Genomic DNA, 20,547 nt, shown 5'->3' with positions numbered 1-20,547 from the left:
TTAAAAGGTATTACCCTAAGAGTTACCTTGTTTGTAAAAAAACGCTTAAAATAATAATGACTGTCAACCAAACATGGTAATTTTGATGTTTTTATTCAGAGATACGAAGTTTATGTAACAACTTTAGTTAAAGTTACATTATACAAAGTACAATTTTACAATTTAACCTAGATGAATAGTACCTGGGAGGTTGTTCTTGTTTATTATTAAACAGAAAATTCTGCACACGATGGGTATCAAAACCCGGTTTATAGCAGTATAAATCCACAGAAATACCGCTGTGCCACTGGTGGGCCGTATCTACCAAGTCTTATTAAACAGTAACATCATTCTATTGTATTAATCATATTATTGGATCTTCATAAGATGCTACTGACTCCTGCACCTGAAACATACCGTGTATGTTTAGCTCATTTTTATTCAGGAACAATTGGGAACCTAAAACGGCCTGGGGAGGAAATACTCAAAAATCAAGATGATTATATGTACATACATTCATAAACATTTAAAAACAATTTCGCTTTCCAAAATTATTTAGCAAGTCACAACTAACTAGCTTCGTACATCTTTTCTCGGTGAATTTAGTCAATAATGGCTGAAACTAGTTAGGAATTGCAAGTGGATCTCACTCTTTAATCTGTAGTTGAACTTAGCCGGTATTCGCAAGGGATTTCACTCGTTAATCGCTAGTTAAATTTAATCGGTAATTGCAAGGGGATTTCAATCGTTAATCACTTAGAAAGCACGAAGTGACTTTAGTAGGTGGTCGACGTATTATATTACTTGGCTTTAGATAAACAATTTTTAAATGCTGCATTATTCTCCTTGGTAAATATAAAGATTTTATAAACCCCAAACTTAATGATAAATACAACGCTCACTTGTGAGAGACATTTTAAACTACATTTAATGCATTTTATTGGTAAAATCAGGCAGAAAATGAAATTGTTACATCGTGTACATGATGATGATGTGTTCTTATTACAAATCTATACAATGGACTATCTGTCCAAAGCAAAGGATCGAACTCTGGATTTTAACGTTATGAGCCCTTAAACTTAACACTTACCCACTAGCGGACCTATATACGTGATGGATCAGCGATAAATTTAAAGGCTTACAAAAGAAAACGCAGATAGCTTATTGTATAACTTTGCGCTAGGATAATATCAATAGCAATCAATTTAACTATTACACCAATACAACTATCTGGTTAATATTTAACTATTACACCAATACAACTATCTTGTTAATATTTAACTATTACACCAATACAACTATCTTGTTAATATTTAACTATTACATCAATACAACTATCTTGTTAATATTTAACTATTACACCAATACAACTATCTTGTTAGTATTTAACTATTACACCAATAAAACTATCTTGTTAATATTTAACTATTACACCAATACAACTATCTTGTTAATATTTAACTATTACACCAATACAACTATCTTGTTAATATTTATCTCTAATAAAGAGACGCAAACAAGAAACCAGAAGATCCATAATCTAGCTCGCTGGGACGTTAATAAGAATACACTAAAGTCTGGTAAGTTGTGTTTTCTGTATAATTTTTTATTTATTATGTTTTATTTGGAATTAATCACAATGATACACAATCAGCTAGCTATCTGTGCTCTGCCAACCATAAGTATCGAAACTGGAGGGCGTTTTTATTTCTATTATAGTTTTTCAAGTTGTAATATAACATCTGGTATATTATAACGTTAATTACGCCCATCTCTATATACATGTGTACATTTTAATCTACCATAATGTTCACATAATTTTCTGACTTTAGTTTTACTCAAAAAGTCCACTAATGCCTAGTTGCAAATATGACTGTAGGTATGTCACACCTTTCTGAATGCTTACCACTCTAGGTTGTCTCTGTATTTATGTTGGTCTACTAGGCCTAAGTAATTGATTTTTCTACGGGTATCGATTTCAGATTTACCGCTGAGCCACTGGGGGTAGGTAACTGTGAGTTGACTTTGTGGGTGCATGAAAAAATAAAACTATTGCTACCAAAAATCGTAACACCTATTGAATCAGTATGAAGGTTAGAGAGTTTTGGTAATGTTGAGATAGGACCATTAAAGTCTAATACTTTTGTCTTTTAAAATTGTGCTCAATTTCGGTTTTTCTGCCTTGCCTTTTTGTTTCGGTTGGATCAAATTCAAAATATCCTGTTTCACATGCGTTCATCGATAAAATCATAAAACTTCTACTGTGTATTTCACCCAAAACACATTTTTATTCTTTGTTGTTTTTTCAGAAACGGAACCAATATATAGAAACTACTGGACTAACTGAACTATCCTTGTAAATGCTTTAATAGCAAACAGAAGGTTCTTATCAGGTTGCCATTAGTCTGTATTATTTACTTGTTTTACCTTGTAGATCATATACACATTTTTAGCGTGATTTACATGATTTAGTCGAAATTTTTTCTTAATTTTTTCATAATTCTAAGATTTAATTTACCGCACTTTAACGTGTACATTAGCTAGTTTAACTTGCGAAAATTATTGTATTCAATTCCTTAAGGGCCTGGCATGGCCAAACGCGTAAGGCGTGCGACTCGTAATCCGAGGGTCGCGGGTTCGCGCCCGCGTCGTGTTAAACATGCTCGCCCTCCCAGCCGTGGGGGCGTTATAATGTTACGGTCAATCCCACTATTCGTTGGTAAAAGACTAGCCCAAGAGTTGGCGGTGGGTGGTGATGACTAGCTGCCTTCCCTCTAGTCTTACACTGCTAAATTAGGGACGGCTAGCACAGATAGCCCTCGAGTAGCTTTGTGCGAAATTCAAAAAACAAAAAATCAATTCCTTAAAAACGAGTAAATTGTCTGGTGATTAACGAAAAGAAAACCTTTGAAGATACATCCTGTACATTTTTCAAACCGTTATTTCAGGTTTTGTTTAAGGTGAGTCCTTCATACTTTCATATATATTGTTAAGTACTCAGTTTATGTTATATTATCTATTAATGTTGCCGACGTACTAATAGAATGCATGTTAGTTGCCCGATCTCTCAGTCACGTTCCATTTCATCACAGTAACCAAAGGATTGTTTGTTTGTTTTTAATTTCACGCAAAGCTACACGAGGGCTATCTGCGCTAGCCGTTCCTGATTTAGCAGTGTAAGACTAGATTGAACTACTCTTTTACCAACGACTAGTGGAATTGACTGTCATATTATAATGGCTGAAAGGGGCGAGCATGTTTGGTGCGACGGGGATTCAAACCCGCGATTCTCAGATTATGAGTCGAATGCCTTAACACTCTGGCCATGCCGGGCCGTAAACCAAGGAGCAAATATATTTGTACGTAATAAAACAATAAGTATAATTATGTAAGCACTATTACGATTATGTACCTAGTACTCCAAAGTGTTATGATATACTAAGAACAAAACCTTTTCACATACACTGTGGTCTAAAGTATTGTTATATGCTTAGAACAAATAGTTGTAATTTTTCTTAATTCTTCTTTAACAAACTATTTTATAGCTAGTGGCCCAAAATAAAACTCTGCTAATTTAGCTTTTGTGCAACGATAGTGGTTGTAATTATTCTATTTGTTTGCTTTAGAGCAAAGCCACAATGAACCGTCTGTTGTGTCCACCAGACTTACTGCGGGACTTTTGACTAGTCATCAGTCTATCCATCTAGTTTTAATAGTGTTATTCATTTCTAAAAGCTATAAAAGTCGAATTAATTTGTGTTTTAAACGCAATGTGGATTTTGAAACGAAAATGTTGTTATTGTTACTTTTGCTGAGCTTACTTATCTCTCTACGTAAAAAAAAAAAACATACGTTGTGGCGGATACATCTTTCAAAAACGTAAATTTAACTACCGATACTGACAGCAGCTGACAGATGCCAGTTCGACTCTGCTTTTATACAATGTTCACGCTAACATACACACTAACAATCGGTCAAAATATATTTTTTGAGTACACTTCCAACAGTGTTTTAAAAGCTGTCTTTAATACTTTATCTTTAAGCGGAGTTTAAAAAATTAGACCGTTGTTTTATGTCGGTCGGCAGAGAAACACATCATTTATTTTCCCTATCTTTGTCCCCTGGCGAGTGCCACATCAGAAGATACTGTCGGACTGGCGCCATAATTTGCACCAAGCAGATGACTATTTCATTGATTTACTTCAAATCTTAGAAGAAGAGCGTCAGCGCTTGCGTAAGGATCATGCACACAAAAATACACTCATAGAAAAAGTTGAAAACATTCAATGAACAAAACACAACCTACTTTCAAAGAAAATATTCTGAAATACAATAAAATGTTTTTAATGATAAGATTTCTATTTTCAATGAAACATATTTAAAAATTCTAAGTTTTTAACTGATCGCAGAAAAACATTAGAATACCAAAATTTTATAACCAGTTAAAAACATGTGTCTATTTCTGATTTAAAAATAAAGCTGATTAAAAACTTTGGTGAAACAAATACGTATGTGCGACTTTGTGTTACTGTGTGTAAGTCATCTTACAATATTAACATGTAAATCCTATCAACTTCTTTAAGAGTTGTTTGCTTTAGTTTAAAGCTGCAAGAATTGGCTATTTGCTTTGTGACCCTCTGTCACAGAGATCAAGACAGAATTGTAGCATTATAATCTCTGAAGTTTACCGATAAGTTACCGGGAGATTTAAAGAAAAGATTTTTTTTTTTTCGCACAAAGCTACTCGAGGGCTATCTGTGCTAGCCGTCCCTAATTTAGCAGTGTAAGACTAGAGGGAATGCAGCTAGTCATCACCACCCACCGCCAACTCTTGGGCTACTCTTACCAACGAATAGTGGGATTGACCGTCACATTATAACGACCCCACGGCTGAAAGAGCGAGCATATTTGGCGCGATGGGGATGCGAACCCGCGACCCTCGGATTACGAGTCGCACGCCTTAACGCGCTTGGCCATGCCGGGCCTTTAAAGAAAAGAAAACCAAAATCGTGATATTATTAAACTACTGTCATAAAAATTAAAATTCTACGTATTTCTTTCCAATATGAATAACTTATTCCCTGTTTGGTTTGATACTTTCATGCATTAATACAATTTGCTTACAGACTGAATGAAATATTTTATCCAATAATTAATTAAAATACCAGTTTTGAGTATTTTCCTGACATTTATTTGTTTGTTTTAGGATATTCGCACACATCGCTATCTGTTTGCGCTGTAATGACATGGACATTATACTTACTTGTATATACTTATAAACCTACCAAAGCTACAATCACCTTCTGTTTGTTGCAAATTGAAAATTTTATCTTTATTGTGACCTTGACGTTATTTTAATTTCTTTATTACTGAGATACGTGTAGCACTGCATCTTGCTGATAGCCAATCAAACAATTGCATTGCTACTAAATCTTGATAGAGATTTTGTTTAAATACTTTGAATAAGTTGTTTTGTGCCAAACTTTGATAAACAAAGTTATCTATTTTTCTCCAATTTTTTCTTCATTCTTTGTTTCAAAATTTTTACGCAAAAGTTCACAAAGAGATTTTTGTGCACAACATTCAGTAATTTTGAACAGATAGAATACCAGCTAGTTAATAGTATCCACCTCCAACGTTTGAGCTACAATTTTCTGACCGAATAATAGAACTTCACTATTACTCTTATAGCATACCCACGGACCCGATTCATGTTCCTACACTAACCACGACAAAATGTCTACCACTTCAGACTGGAAATCTTCCTTATCGAAGAAAGTCAAATAGGCAATAAAATGTTTTGGCCTGAAACATTATAGAAATCTAACAGAGATTTTTAAGTAGAAAATAAGAGTTATTTGAAAGCCACAAATTGGCAACATAGTTTTGGTGCTGTAACCAGGACTTAAGTTTATAAAATTTATTTTGATATGCTTTTAACTTCCTTTTCACACTGGTTAGTGTAAATTTGTGTATCATAATCATTGAAACACTGTAGAGAAAGAATATGTAATTGAGGCAAAGATATGAAGCCATATTGAAAGCTATGTCAATTGTATAAGATAGAAGTACAGCTAGGAGAAGCCTAGACTGCTACATCAACTCAACTCTACTAATAATGTCTTGTATGCAAGATTATAAGGCATTGAGAAAATCCTATGATAGTAATGATCAACATGGCTGTCCGACCAAATGACATTGTCTTTATGGGATACCTAAATATTTGTTGAGTTGTTCAGGCACTTGTAAGAATTGCTTATGACCAGAGAAAGCGAAATGAAGCACATCTGGTGAATGATATCTGGGAGGAAGATTATAAAAACATTAGTTTGAACTGGCATCACCTCACTGTGACTTTTTCGATCTCTGGAGCAGCCAAGAGATTTTCAGATCAGAAGTACATGATGATCTGGCGCTGCATTTGATGGCTAAAGTATATGAAGAATGAATTCATGATGTATGTTCCTTTACGTCACAGACTTCTGCTGTTGACCTGACCTCTAGGGACACGAGAAATATGAAGAGGCATCTACTCTGATATAAACAGTGTCTTGGGCAAACAGCAGTACAGACAATGAGAACTGGCTCTACTCTACTGTGTTGTTCTGTAATGGTGGTGAAGTAAAACTGGTTAATCCACCAATGTTTAAAGGATGGCAAAAGATAAATCATTTCCTCAAACATTATAGGCATGTGCGTTGTTATGGTACTGACCTAAAGCATGTAAGCAACTTGAACCTTGTTGGATTCAGCTCTCCTTCGTACATCAGTTGCTCAATGATATGAATTACGAGCTGTTGTTGTCACATGCCTTAAACCAAATCGAAAACACAAAATGTTATGTTATTGATAAACCTCTCGAAAACTAGTTGCTCCACATTTTGAATTGTATGAGCAGGTTTCTTCTTTGCAATGTGATATATATTATCAATTCGGCTAATTGGTAGGAAAATACTAGCTCTGTATAGAGAGTCAGATAATAAAAATAAACAATACAAGAGAAATCGTATTGCATAGATAGTTGGCAAAGATGTTGATGTCAGCCTCTTAGTAGAAATGGTTCATATAAATTACTCTAGAAACTGTTACGAGAACCAGTTGATGGATGAAACAACGGGTGAAAGAAAGGAACGTTTCTTACTTTAAGCTAGTGGTTCCCAACCAGGGGTGCGAGATAACGTTCCAAGGGGTGCAAGATAACATTTGTTTTGGTCACCTTCACCTTTATTCTTAAATAAATAATTACTGTTAGGGATGCGAGAACATATTAAAATTATTTAGGGGTGCGAGGCATAAAAAGGGTTGGGAACCACTGCTTTAAGCTATTAAGTAGTGATTTAAGATAAAACATTTATCCAGAGGATAAACACTTATTTATAGGATATTTGGAATAGTTAGTCAAAAGATAAATTCACGACTAAAACTGATTTATGATTTTTTTCTTTTTGAGCTACTAGAAAGTGTTTGATAGTAAGATGTTTGTCTTGTATTAATTGTTAGATGCATCTAGTGAGTAAGAATGTAGCATTTCTATGAAACAAACAGTTTATAATGCACTAAGCAAAAACAGTTAGCACAATTGACATTACACGAGATCCTAGGACATTGAAGAATGGCTATGACTCTCAATGAAAAGTCATATGTATTCAGCTGATGTAACATTGTGTTATAGGTTTGAGAAGTCTATACCAATCTCCCTATAGAGAAGTGAAAGAATTGTTCCCTAACACAATAGAAACTGACATTAGTTATATAAATGTTGGTTAATTTGTCTCATTTTGCAAAATTTGGCCCTAGTTATGTTTCTTTATCTGATGCAGTCGGTTGTGTGTTTCCTACATATGTCAGTACTAGTGTGAAAAAATATTCATTTTGGCTGTTTGTTATGCTGCGATAGCAAAAATAGCTTTTGTATCGGCCTTAGCTTTTAAAATAAAAAGTCATGAGTCTTGAAATTGGCTTTCTAAATTATAAGTCTAAAACTACTCAACAACAGCCTGCACATTACAATCACTGCAAGGCATAAGAGGATTTCCTACTCACCAAACTGAAATAAAGTGATAGTTAGAGTTGTTTAACAGTATCTATGTCTAGGTCAGTTAATAAAGCGCTCGCCTTGTATGTAAGAGTTCTTGATTTGGAATCCCTAACTGAGATTATAAAATTAAAATGGCAACAATAAGATTAGATTGGAAAATTGCCAATCACCCTGAGTGAGACTACCAGGCTAAGAAGCAGACAAGGATAGCTTGTTGATACCAGACCTTTCAGCTACCATATCAGAAAATTCATTGCTAATCAAAGCCTGCAACCAGTCCAGTGAACTCCGGGTTCTTCTAGAGGTAGTGATGTTGCTAAATCGTTTAAGAAAGAAAAAGACCAAATTTGAGCTTCGGTGATAGGATCCGCAGATAGCCCGATGTGGCTTTGCTATACGAAAACACACACAGTGATAGGATCTTCCACCAAAAAAGATATTAACCAGTTCCCACACTGCAGAGAGACTCAGCTAAGCCAGCATAGACAGATAGTGCCAACACTGCTAAAATCAAATTGAAAAGAGCAAGACATTAACTAATAGCATAGTGGAAATGAAAACAAGGTTCACCATCTGGTGACTGAAACCAACAACAGGAAGTACTCCCTCTGAAAGAGAAGCATACAGACATCTGAAAAAGTCCTTTTGACGACAATTGTCAAATATGGCAGAAACTTTTCCAGCCTTTAATCAGTTGCCCTACCCCCAGTGGCATAGTGTTATGTCTGCAGACTTACAACGCTATAAACCGAGTTTTGAAAACCGTCATGGGTAGAGTACAGATAACCAGCCCAGCGTGTAGCTTTGTTCTTAATTACCAACAAACTTTTACCATTTCTTTAAAGATAAAATTTAACTATTCCTTCCATGGTATATATTTATATATGGGTGTTTTTTATTATGAAAATATATCAGTAACAAGTATTATGTGTTTGCATATTTTATGACTTATTTATAAGAACTTATACGTTCAAGTAAAAAATTACCTTTAATAAAATGTCAATTACTATATCTTCCACAACAGTACTAAGAGGCAATCGTCGAATAACAAAGCTTATCAAGCAGCCTGAGATACAACAGACATAGAAATGGTCGAGTTGATTGGAGTTTTACCCATCTTTGTCAAGTTATGTCTATGTTTTTAATTTACTAATAGTTGCTTGTTTTTTGTTTTTTTACTGTTTATTGTTATTTTAAGTTTAACTATGAGTTTGAGCCTATTCGTGGTTGTGATTATTATTTTCAGATGAATTGTGATTGAAATTTCCTTTCGTAACTGTTTTAAAATGGAATTATTATGTTGAGTTCATCTTTAGCATTGTTTAATTTTATGTTTAAGTTTAATATCAATGTCTATTTGCATATTGGTTAGTTTTTATATTTTAGTAATTCTTTGATAACCACCAAATCACCAAGTGTGTGGGTTTTACACGCAGTTTAACATTATTTATATCACTGCTAAATTAGGAACGGCTAACATAAATATCCCTCGTATAACTTTGCGCGAAATTAAAAGCATACCAAACTAATGAATATTACTTTACAAGTAGCTGATATTGTAATTCCATAATTTAGTTTCGTACTATGACCTACAAAAGCCATTAAGTAAGGAAGAAGGGGAATATAACAGTTGAAACTGATATATTTTAACATTTTATAAATAGAAAAATGATCTATGTTGAGGAGAAAGCAGGTAAACATGTGACAGTTTATCACTTTCTACAGTCATTTAACTGTGAATAGTCACAAACGTGCATTATCGCTCACCTTGGACTAATGTTACATACAACAGTTAATATTTCATAAAACCATATACTTGAATCGCCACATTTTTATGTCATTACTCTATTGAGACATGACCAAATGAAGATGTAGTTTGAAAATTTGTAAACATTAATATGAGCCAAGAGTGCATTTTCTCGAGAATATATAAACTTAAAATTATTATTATTTAGGCAATCTAGCACTGTAGATATCACACTAGGTTATTAGGTTCACTTAAAAGTGCGTTACATAACCTTGCACTCTTTTATCTTGCAAAGATATAATTTTTCTCAATACTACTGATCATAATAGTTTTAACTAACAAGAACATAAAAACCAGCCAGTCTGACTGTAAAAAACACTTGTTCGTTTTAATATCTCAATTGTTATGTAAGAAATGTATGTTGTTGTTATTTGTTTTACACTCGTATTTGAGTTTGTAACTATGATATTCATTTTAGTCTCTCAGATATACGTTTCCTTGACACTCCTGTTTTCATGCTTACGTGTTGTCATGTTTTTTATGGGGCCAAGATTTTTTACAGAGAAGTCTGTGATTTGTTGTCGATAAGTTTTAACAATAAATGAACACCACGCAACCCACTTATTTTAAAATAAAATAAATTCAAAATAAGTTAAAGATATGCACAAAAATTTGTTACACTATTGCTTAAAACCGTTAAATCTAAAGCTTTAAATAATTCTCTTTTTCGTCAAAGTCCAAATAGCGAGATTCACTTACTTTAGAACACCCTCTGATGAGATAAATTCCTCTTCTTCTGTATTGTTTGTTTATTTTTGAATTTCGCGCAAAGTTACTCGAGGGATATCTGTGCTAGCCGTTCCTAATTTAGCAGTGTAAGACTAGAGGGAAGGCAGCTAGTTATCACCACCCACCGCCAACTCTTGGGCTACTCTTTTACCAACGAATATTGGGATTGACCGTAACATTATAACGCCCCCACGGCTGAAAGGGCGAGCATGTTTAGCACGACCTGGATGCGAACCCGCGACCCTCAGAGTACGAGTCACACGCCTTAACACGCTTGGCCATGCCGGGCCAATCTTCTTCTGTATCACAAGCTGTGATACTTCAGAAATCGCTCGTTACGGATAAACTTAGAACCACGCAGTTTAACATCCCTTTACTTTTACTAAATTACTTTCCTTTCTCTCTGTAGCTGCATGTATTTCTAGCGTGTGACAGAAAAAGCTAGAAATATTCAGACCTCTAGTAACAACAATGTTAAACATAACGATAAAAACTTAGAAGATTCGAGTAAAATTATATCAACAATATTACAAAAGCCAAGTACAAGATTTAAACCGCACGTACAACGTATGACTATTGCAGAATTACGTAACAAACTTATCATAAGCATCGTTTTAAAATAATTTAACTTTTAATATTATTTACATATTATATCACTAAATAAACTAGGTAATAACTCTTAAACTGAACAGTTTTATGTATCGAACATATGTTCGAAACCAGTGAATCTGAATACCAATATATATATATATATACCGCTATAAATAAGTAGCTTAGATAACATATATGTATCCGGATACTCTTGCATTATATTTGTATCTATGACAAAGAAACTAAAGCTACCTGCTGCTGTCGCTAATTTTTCATTACTAGCCAGAGGGAAGCTTAGCCTGTCAGCAACAACCTACTACCTACCATCCAAGCTAAAGAAGTTGCTGTCACTCTTAAAACGGCACTCACAGCTTAAAATACGGGGAATATTTTCTAGTGTTTTACAGATTCGACCCCGACTTAACAGCAGTGAATTCCAAAGCTCTACCATAGAGCCAATACATGCGTTCCATGTCATATAATCAACTACTAAAATGTTGTATATTATACAGAACCTTACTATCATACATTTACTAATTTGACACACTTTTCTTAAATTTAAAGTAATGCGTTATTTCATATCTTTCAGTTGCAATTTCGAATAAAGTTTTACACCTTTTTGTGTATAATTCTATAATTTAAACTCAGACGCTGAAATTTAATGAACTCAAGACTAAAATTATTTAAATTATTTAACCTTCTTTATACTTTTATGACTTAAATTTGCAATAATTATTCATTAAAATAAATTCATACTGCGTTGTTAATTGTGAATTTTATGAGAAAGTTTAGTTAGATGTTTAAAAGCTTAAGTAATCTATTAGGCCATACACTGTTATGTTTGATTGCATTGCTCAAATTTACCAAAACTCACTAACAGTTTGAAGCTACAGCGCTGCCATATTGAGAATCTGAAGAACTTTGACCTAGCAATTAATGTTTCGGGAAAAAAAAAAAGTTTATAAAACAGGTATGTTTAGAAAAGAGAGATGGTAGGAAATTAACGTATGCAAAAAAAAAAAAAAAATGTAAGAGTAGAGTTGTTATTTATTTACATATTAATTTATTTGTGTTGTTGGTTGTTTGTGTGCTTATTCACTTATTATCACCTATTTATTTATTAACCAAGTTTGTATAATAAAGAGATAAAATTACATTTTTAATTTTAAGAGAGTTTGGTTCGGTTTGTTTTTAATTTCGTGCAAAGCTGCACGAGGGTTATCTGCGCTAGCCGTCCCTAATTTAGTAGTGTAGGAGGAAAGGCAGCTAGTCATCACCACCCACTGCGAACTCTTGGGCTATTTTTTTACCACCGAATAGTGGGATTGACTGTAACTTGTAACGCCCCCACGGCTTAAAGGGCGAGCATGTTTGGTGTAACAGGGATTAGAACCTGTAACCCTCAGATTACACACATAACAACAGACACATTTTTACTAATGAGTATAAACGTATGTTTTGGCGAGTATTATAATTTTCATTCAATCGGTCTGTCACTGTTTTCTACTGCCGGGATAGGGAAAAAGTTATGGACTAATAATGCTAAGATCCGGTATTCGATTCACTGCGGTGGACACAACAAATAACCTCATGTGACTTTGCTCTGAAGTAATCAGCCAACCAACTACCATTCTTATCTATCCAACAATAAGTCAGTCATGTAAGTATAATGTACATATTATAAAAAAGACTTTTCTACTCTATCCTAATACAATCCCTCATAATACTAAATTTAAATTGAGTTTATAGATCAACCCTTTTGTGAAATGTGATTCTTTCCCCTCAGTGCCTAATTTATAAAGTTAAAGACAGTGCACGAAAGACTTTTATTGTTTTTATCTTTTTTTAATACTTTTATGTGCAATAGTCGCATAATGTCACTTCATGAGATACTAGGAAAAATGTTTTGAGATCCCAAGTATGTCCACTTGTTAATTTCGAGTCACGTCACGGAAATATCCTACTCGGTAAGGCGCTGAGCAAATCTAGTCAAATAAAATGGAATATTATTATTAGGCTAATAATATGTATCAATCCCTCTTTGGGCTGTTAGGCAACGTTATTGTTACTACAATTTTGTTTATATTTGACAACTGGGCAGGCTTAGATAATTGGATGAACTGATTGTGTGTGTGTGTTTTGTGAAGAAAAGACGCTCACATTACACAAAATAACAAAATCACCATTTCAATTCAGATCCTTGTATTTATACTCAGTGGCATGTTGTGTTGGTCACGTGAAAAAGTTAATGAACTGATTTTGTTCATTCATACAAATCATCACGTAAAATATGAATATGTGCAGTCTTAAGGTTTTTATAACGTTTGGTATTTCATAGTACTGAAACTACATCTGAGTAATTACCAGTCTCTACTTGTCGTCCTAAGATTTTTATAACGTTTGGTATTTCATAGAACTGAAACTACATCTGAGTAATTACTAGTCTCTACTCTCTGTCTTCAGTTTTTGCATAAAATTATACATACAATATATGTGTGTACGTTTAATAAGTATGTGTGCATTCGAATGCTTATAAAAATTATAGTTATAAGTCATTTTCATATAACATGTAATCCCTACGTTTATAAACACAGAAGTAGTCGCTGATTCGTAAATAATAAAATGCTGTCTATTTATTTATGTTGTTGTTGTTTTCTATCCAGCTGTATATACCCCTCTATCTGAATATCTGTCCGTCTCTATAAACAGACACAGATGAATAAAGAAACAAAGACATAGAGACAAACAGGTATACAGAATGTTTATCTTATGTACCTGTAGATCAGTATTACATTTCTATAGTAATGATTTTTGTTTTATTCATGTATTTCAAACATTCCTTTGATAAAATATTTTTAAAAAGTTCCGCAAAATGAATTACGCATGAAATTATATGGTACTTTTAATATATTCTCAGTCTAATCAGTAGAGCAGAACTTAAACAGTAGTTAATGAATCACGAGGTTTGTCCTGAGTTGAAATTGTGGACAACTACACATTCACAGCTTCGGGGTTTTCCTGTATCTCCTTAACAATAAAATTTGTTACTGCACTAACGTTATGCTAACAGGCATTCAATTGCAACAGTGCAAATATACGGGCACGTTTAGTTTCCAGACAAAGGACAAAGGAGGCTGGTTATACAAAATCCAAACTAGTGAAACTACAATTGCCACAAAACTGTTTCAAACAATAGATACTGGGAAATAATTTGCAGTTAAAGACTGGACAGGGTGTCTCACGTCTTCTCAGCACAATATAATTTATTAAGAAGGGAATCAAGTCGACTATCATATTCATTAGAACTTCTAAAATCTTCGTTGTACTGCTCTTAACGGTTGGTCTATAAAGAATGATGACGTAAAGATCACCAGGATCGGCAGCACGTTATCAATGTTAGCATCCACACAGCACGTGCTGCGTTACTGTACACGTACGTCAATTGTGCTTGTCTATAAGTATCAGCTAAGTTTAATTTCTTTGTAAAAAATTCATTTGTTCTCGAATGTAAAACTACTGAAGTATGTTTATATTTGAATACAAATTATGAAACTTAGTATACATATAGTAAACTTCAATTTTAATCTTAATGCAATCAGAAACAGAACATCTTCCTCAGAACCCTGAAAATGAGTCACCAAACAAAACACTGTTATCATAGTGTTTACGCAAATCGATCATACAATAAAACTTCCTGGCTTGTAACTGTATTCACTGAGAACAAACTTCACATTCGAAGCATTGTGATAACTAAAGGATAGCTGACATTCAGTTCCCAAAACAATATAAAGGATAACTAAACACTGTTACAGGATTGTTTTTAAAATCAGTTACTGCGTACAGATATCATCTCTTTATGGTTGGCTTAAGTCGATCTAACGACTTTGGAAGGTACTAGATAACTGTCGTCCATTCAAGGTACCGTATGTTACTAGTGACATTTTGTTATATTCGTAACGTGTACTATCATCACTCACATATTTCTCTCATTACTACTCATGATAAATGACTTTGTTACTACACCAGTGGCTAAAGTACCACACTAACAAAACTAGTTTTTGTCGACGATGAAGGCGGTAACAAGCCTGATTGTATTAAATGTGCTCTTGTCTTGTGACTACTTCAACGACGACAAAAAATAGCTTTTTCAACAGTCTTTCATCTTGCAATCCATCTTACAAGCTCTAGCCAAGAAATATGCATATAAATTCGCAGTTATTCAGATATTGTAAAATTTGTGATAAGCTACAATATTTTATCAGTAATGTTGAAATACTGATACAAAAATTAATAGTTAATGGATTTAATAAAGAAACTTTAAAGAAAATTTTTAAATTATTCTGTAACAAACATAAGAATATATTAAATAAATATAAAGAAATAAAAAATTTACTTAAAATTTCTAATAACTATTTTTACTTAAAATAAGGACATTTAACAACTTGGCACTACTTTATGCGGATGTACACCTTCCTGCAAAAAAAGGCTTCTTTACAGCATGATAGTCACTGTAGACCTGGGAGCTATACTAGTTTGTTTGGATAGTTGGATTGGACCTTCATGCTGGTATAGTTTGTTTGTTGTACTGTCAATTAGTGACCTTTCTACCATATTGGAGACTGGAATGTTAACATCAAGAAGTAAGATTTGAACTTACCTAATTCCAAATGGTAGTACCTTATTTCCATGTTATTATTATTCTTAATTAAATTAATTAATTCTTTACTTGGGAGAGCAGTTACCTTCCCACAACTGTCTGCAGGCAGTGAAGGGTGATATAGATGTGGGACGTTGTGGGCTTGAGCACCAACATCTCGCTCTCCTAATTTCTATTTCTATTGCTATTCTTTATTTCTCATGTGAGACTGGTGAATGGAGGTTAAGACTGGTAAAAGGTGTATCCCCACCGCAATGTGGGTCCTACTTCCGCAGTGACCTTCAAAACCCGGAGTATATCTTATAATCCCACATTGCAGCTTGTACCCTGGGATCTTTTGTTTACTTTGTTTCGGCTTGTTTTTGAGTTAACAAACTAATATATATATATATACATTAGAGAAAAATAATACTGATAAAGTTAAGTAAGCACAATCATAAGAAAGGACTGCGTGGCCAGCAAATCCAAACCTCTGACTAATTATATTAGTTTGTTATAACTTAAAAAACAAGCCGAAACAAGAATAAATTAAAAAATAATAAACGAAAAACGCTGCACTAATTAAGAAGATATAATGTGGGATTATAAAATGTACTCTAGGTTTTGGAGGTTACTGATATGGTAAAGCAACGCATAAAAAGCAGAAAGGACTGTGAGGTTATATTTAATCATCTAGTAAGAATACAACTATTGTATTACTCCTTAAATCTCTAATACAAGCTTAAAATAAGACGTAACTTTTATGAACATTCTATATTGTGAGCACATTTGGCCGTTCTTTTCTTAGTCGCAGCTGAAAACAGAAGAGTATGCGACGTGAGCCTGTAAAGTATTTTGTTTTTAATGGCTACGCTACAACTATCTCATGACGTCTGTAAATAAGATAACCAATTTTAAGATTTTATTTCCAATCCAGTACTGATCTACTGTAACGACAAGTCGAGTTCTATCCACTATGAGGTGAATTCAGCCCAGTGGTTAGCGAAGATCTCCCCAACAACAACAAAAAACACTGCAAATTTAGGTTATGGGTGTATTATTAGAGTGACGATTAAATCCCATTACTCAAATTCAGAAACCTACGAGTTGGTGGTGGATATTGCTGACTTGCTTCCGTACTTCTAATCCAACATCTTAAAATTAGGAGAGATAGGGCAAGTAGCCATTGTATAGTTTTACAAAGGTGAACAAAAAATCTATTCACTGTAGGCTTAGATTATGTACTTGAAATATTGTTTAACTAACAATAAGCACGGTGTAAGTACACGTGTGAATGTGTACGCAATTTGTGTCTCAAAGAAATCGAGGACATAAGAAACATAAACAAATTTTCATATATTTTTTTCAAAACAAAGTCGGAGAAAACGGCAAAAATAATGATGTAAAAAATTAAATATAATGTCGCACTGAAAGCTGCAATTATCTGCAAAATTCAGTAATAGCGTTGTATATTTCTATTAAGTTTTTTGTTTTTAAATTTCGCGCAAAACTACTCGAGGGATATCTACGCTAGCCGTCCCTAATTTAGCAGTGTAAGACTAGAGGGAAGGCAGCTAGTCATCACCACCCACCGCCAACTCTTGGGCTACTCTTTTACCAACGAATAGTGGGATTGACCGTCACATTATAACGCCCCCACGGCTGGGAGGGCGGGCATGTTTAGCGCGACGCGGGCGCGAACTCGCGACCCTCGGATTACGAGTCGCACGCCTTACGCGCTAGGCCATGCCGGGCCAAATTTTCTCTCAGAGCAACGCTAGATGTTATAAATACATTATTGCATTTCGGTCCAGTTTTAATTCATTCATTTTGTGATATGTAGGCATATCATATATGTTTTGCTTGTTTTAGTAATTACAAATTTTCAGAATTTTAGGTTGTTCAGTTCCGTGCTGTAATAGCGGAAACACATGGTCCAGAAAGTGTTTGAGATTGCATTGTTTCAACTGCTTTGTTTTTGTGTTCTCTGTAGTAATGCCCACCCTTACAGATATAATATTTTATTAATGTCTTAATCGAAATATTAGCTAGATAGCGCATCAGTAAATCGTAGTAATTTCTGCAACATTCTGAACGAGTACTTTAGTTATAAACACGACTGTGTGCCTGTCTGTTCAATTCCTTCACTGATAGTTTGTTTGTTTGTTTGTTTTTGAATTTCGCACAAAGCTACTCGAGGGCTATCTGTGCTAGCCGTCCCTAATTTAGCAGTGTAAGACTAGAGGGAAGGCAGCTAGTCATCACCACCCACCGCCACCTCTTGGGCTACTCTTTTACCAACGAATAGTGGGATTGACCGTATCATTATAACGCCCTCACGGCTAAAAGGACGAGGATGTTTGGCGCGACGGGGAACTGATTACTTCTTCGATTAATTAAATAATATACGTCACATTGTTATCATGTGGGGATCATTAGCTGACGATAGGTGAGAAACACTGTTATTAGAGGATGCTGTTTAGTTCGTCATAACGGTTGCATTCTGTAATGATTTCTTAAGTCATATTTGACTGTCTACATCCGTAAAACGTTTTTCTTAAGTAAAATATCTTGCAAACATCCAAATGTTTAGAGGAAGAAAGAGGTTTTAAAGTGATCAAAACTCTGTATAAATCTGGTTTGAGAAGAGTAATACAAGTAGGCCAGTAGTTATATAATTAAATAGTTGAAAATAGTAGATTATCTCAGCGACTGTTGTTTTGAAATACAAAGTCCCTAAAATCATGTCAAAGCAAGAAAAAGTCTTGCGTTCTTTAACACTAAAATGTCATCACTTTCCACATTGAAAAGCTGGAGAAAATATCACTTCAGCTATTTACTTCTTTATTTCACTTTAAATATCTGTAGAACTGACAAGATGTCTATTTTACATCGGACTTATTTGTATCAGCTCATTCTTTGCTTTTCTGGTCTTACTTCAGAAACCTGATACTCATCAAGATTACGTCATGATAAATTTGTTTGCTACATACGTCAGTCTTTGGTGGTACATAAAAAACGCGCGTTTCTTTATTTATGTGTTACTTAGCTTGTTTATTCGTTTCAGAGCGCAGATAGCCCTCGTGTAGCTTTGCGCGAAAATTCAAAAAGCAAACAAACAAACATTATTTGTTTCAGATGTTCGCGCAAATCTACACCGAGACTATCTAAGTTAGCCGCACACAATTTTGAGTTGATACACTAAATGGAGAAAGGATGATTAGCATAATTCTAAATTATTGAGCTGTTCTAATCAAATAATGGGATGTGACCGTTATTATTTATAAATCACCCACGGATCTGAAATGTGAAGTGCAATTTTACGACAACAGAATGCGAATAAAACCTCGGATCTATTGCTCAGCACGCTATCCAATAGGATATGCCGAGTCCATAGGATATATAGCAGAAGCAGCTGTTCTGCACTTATCGTACGACTTAAGTACCTATTAGTACTCGCTGAACGGCTCTTTGTATTAGCGCTCTCTGTACCGTATTTACGGTACAACTGAAGTCCTTTCTGTTTGAATGAGTTAATAATAGATACTTTTATTGTTATTATTATCTAAACACAATGAGGACACTCTTGCAATCCTTTCAAATCGATAGGATTTAGAGAAGAAAGAAATTCTCAGCCATCCCATAACCTTAAGGTAGCTTAGAAACTTTCACATTATTTTAATATTATTTTTGCGAATTTATTCATCTATTGTAAACTGATTTACAATTATTCAAATAAATTACTATTTTATAAAATATACTGTATTCTGTTGTTCAAGTAATGTAAGCATAATGTAGCATTTATTCATTTTTTTCTTTATACATACAAATTCTTGTGTCGTATATTAACGGACAGCATGCTATTGAAAGAAATACAAAAAAAATTTAACCCACTTGTAAAAAAATTTATATGTAAAACGGCTCGTTTGGGTTGAGAAAATATTTTACATAGAAGAGCGAACAACGTTTCGACCTTCTTCGGTCATCGTCAGGTTCACAAAGAAAGAGGTAACTGACCGGAAGCTGACCACATGTTTGAAAGGGGTTGTGTAACTGAGTGTCGGAATGTAGAGGGCGGTGTTTGATGTTTGAATATAATTTTATTTATTTTATTATATTAATATAGGTATAAAGGCGTTCCTTTATATTAGTTTATTTTGGGCTTAAGTTGTTGTATAAGTAAGGCTTCTTTAATTTTGCGTTTGTTTATGTTTGTTTCTTTATTTAGTATTTGAGTGTTTTCTATGGTTATGTTGTGTTCGAAAAAACACAAATCCAACAAAGACACATGAGACGCAACTGAACAAATTATTACTACAGATGAAAAAAGCCAACACAATTTCACAAACACTTCATTCCTACCTACGTAAAACCGACTCACGCACACCACAAATATACGGCATCCCCAAACCTCATAAACCAGATTGTCCATTACGACGAATAATGTCCACATATGAATCGTTTAATTACAATCTTGGTAAATACATAGCATGGGCATTCTCCAAATATGTAACATCAGCCAGCTCATTCATCAAAGACTCTTTTAATTTCAAGTCTAATCTAAATCAACTTAATCATAAGGCCTTAATGGCCAGTTTCGATGTTATATCCCTCTTTACAGAAGTTTCAACCACTGAAGCCTGCAAAATAACCTTAGAACTTTATATCCGAGACTCTAACCCAACTATGGACATTCCCAGTAACCAATTAGCAACCCTCATAGAATTCACCACAATAAAGACAAACTTCATGTTCAACAACCAAAAC

At 34.1% G+C, this 20,547-nt stretch overlaps 1 protein-coding gene and 1 long non-coding RNA gene across 4 annotated transcripts in view; one reads left to right on the top strand and one right to left on the bottom strand.

Annotated features, from left to right (window-relative positions):
• Window positions 1-20,547, bottom strand: part of LOC143237425 (RNA-binding protein Musashi homolog Rbp6-like) — a 229,476-nt gene that overhangs the window by 111,271 nt on the left and 97,658 nt on the right. The gene's annotated exons all lie outside the window — the stretch shown is intronic.
• The window catches only part of LOC143237426 (uncharacterized), a 44,080-nt gene continuing 39,221 nt past the window's right edge, over window positions 15,689-20,547 (top strand). For both annotated transcript variants that reach the window (XR_013020063.1, XR_013020064.1), the window contains exon 1: window positions 15,689-15,784. This is a non-coding gene — a long non-coding RNA (uncharacterized LOC143237426). The remainder of the gene's footprint in view (window positions 15,785-20,547) is intronic.

The sequence above is a fragment of the Tachypleus tridentatus genome, chromosome 13, assembly GCF_004210375.1.
Source record: "Tachypleus tridentatus isolate NWPU-2018 chromosome 13, ASM421037v1, whole genome shotgun sequence".
Classification (NCBI taxonomy): Eukaryota; Metazoa; Arthropoda; class Merostomata; order Xiphosura; family Limulidae; genus Tachypleus; species Tachypleus tridentatus.
Note: the sequence above shows the minus strand (reverse complement) of the source record. Positions and strands in the feature narration are given on the sequence as shown.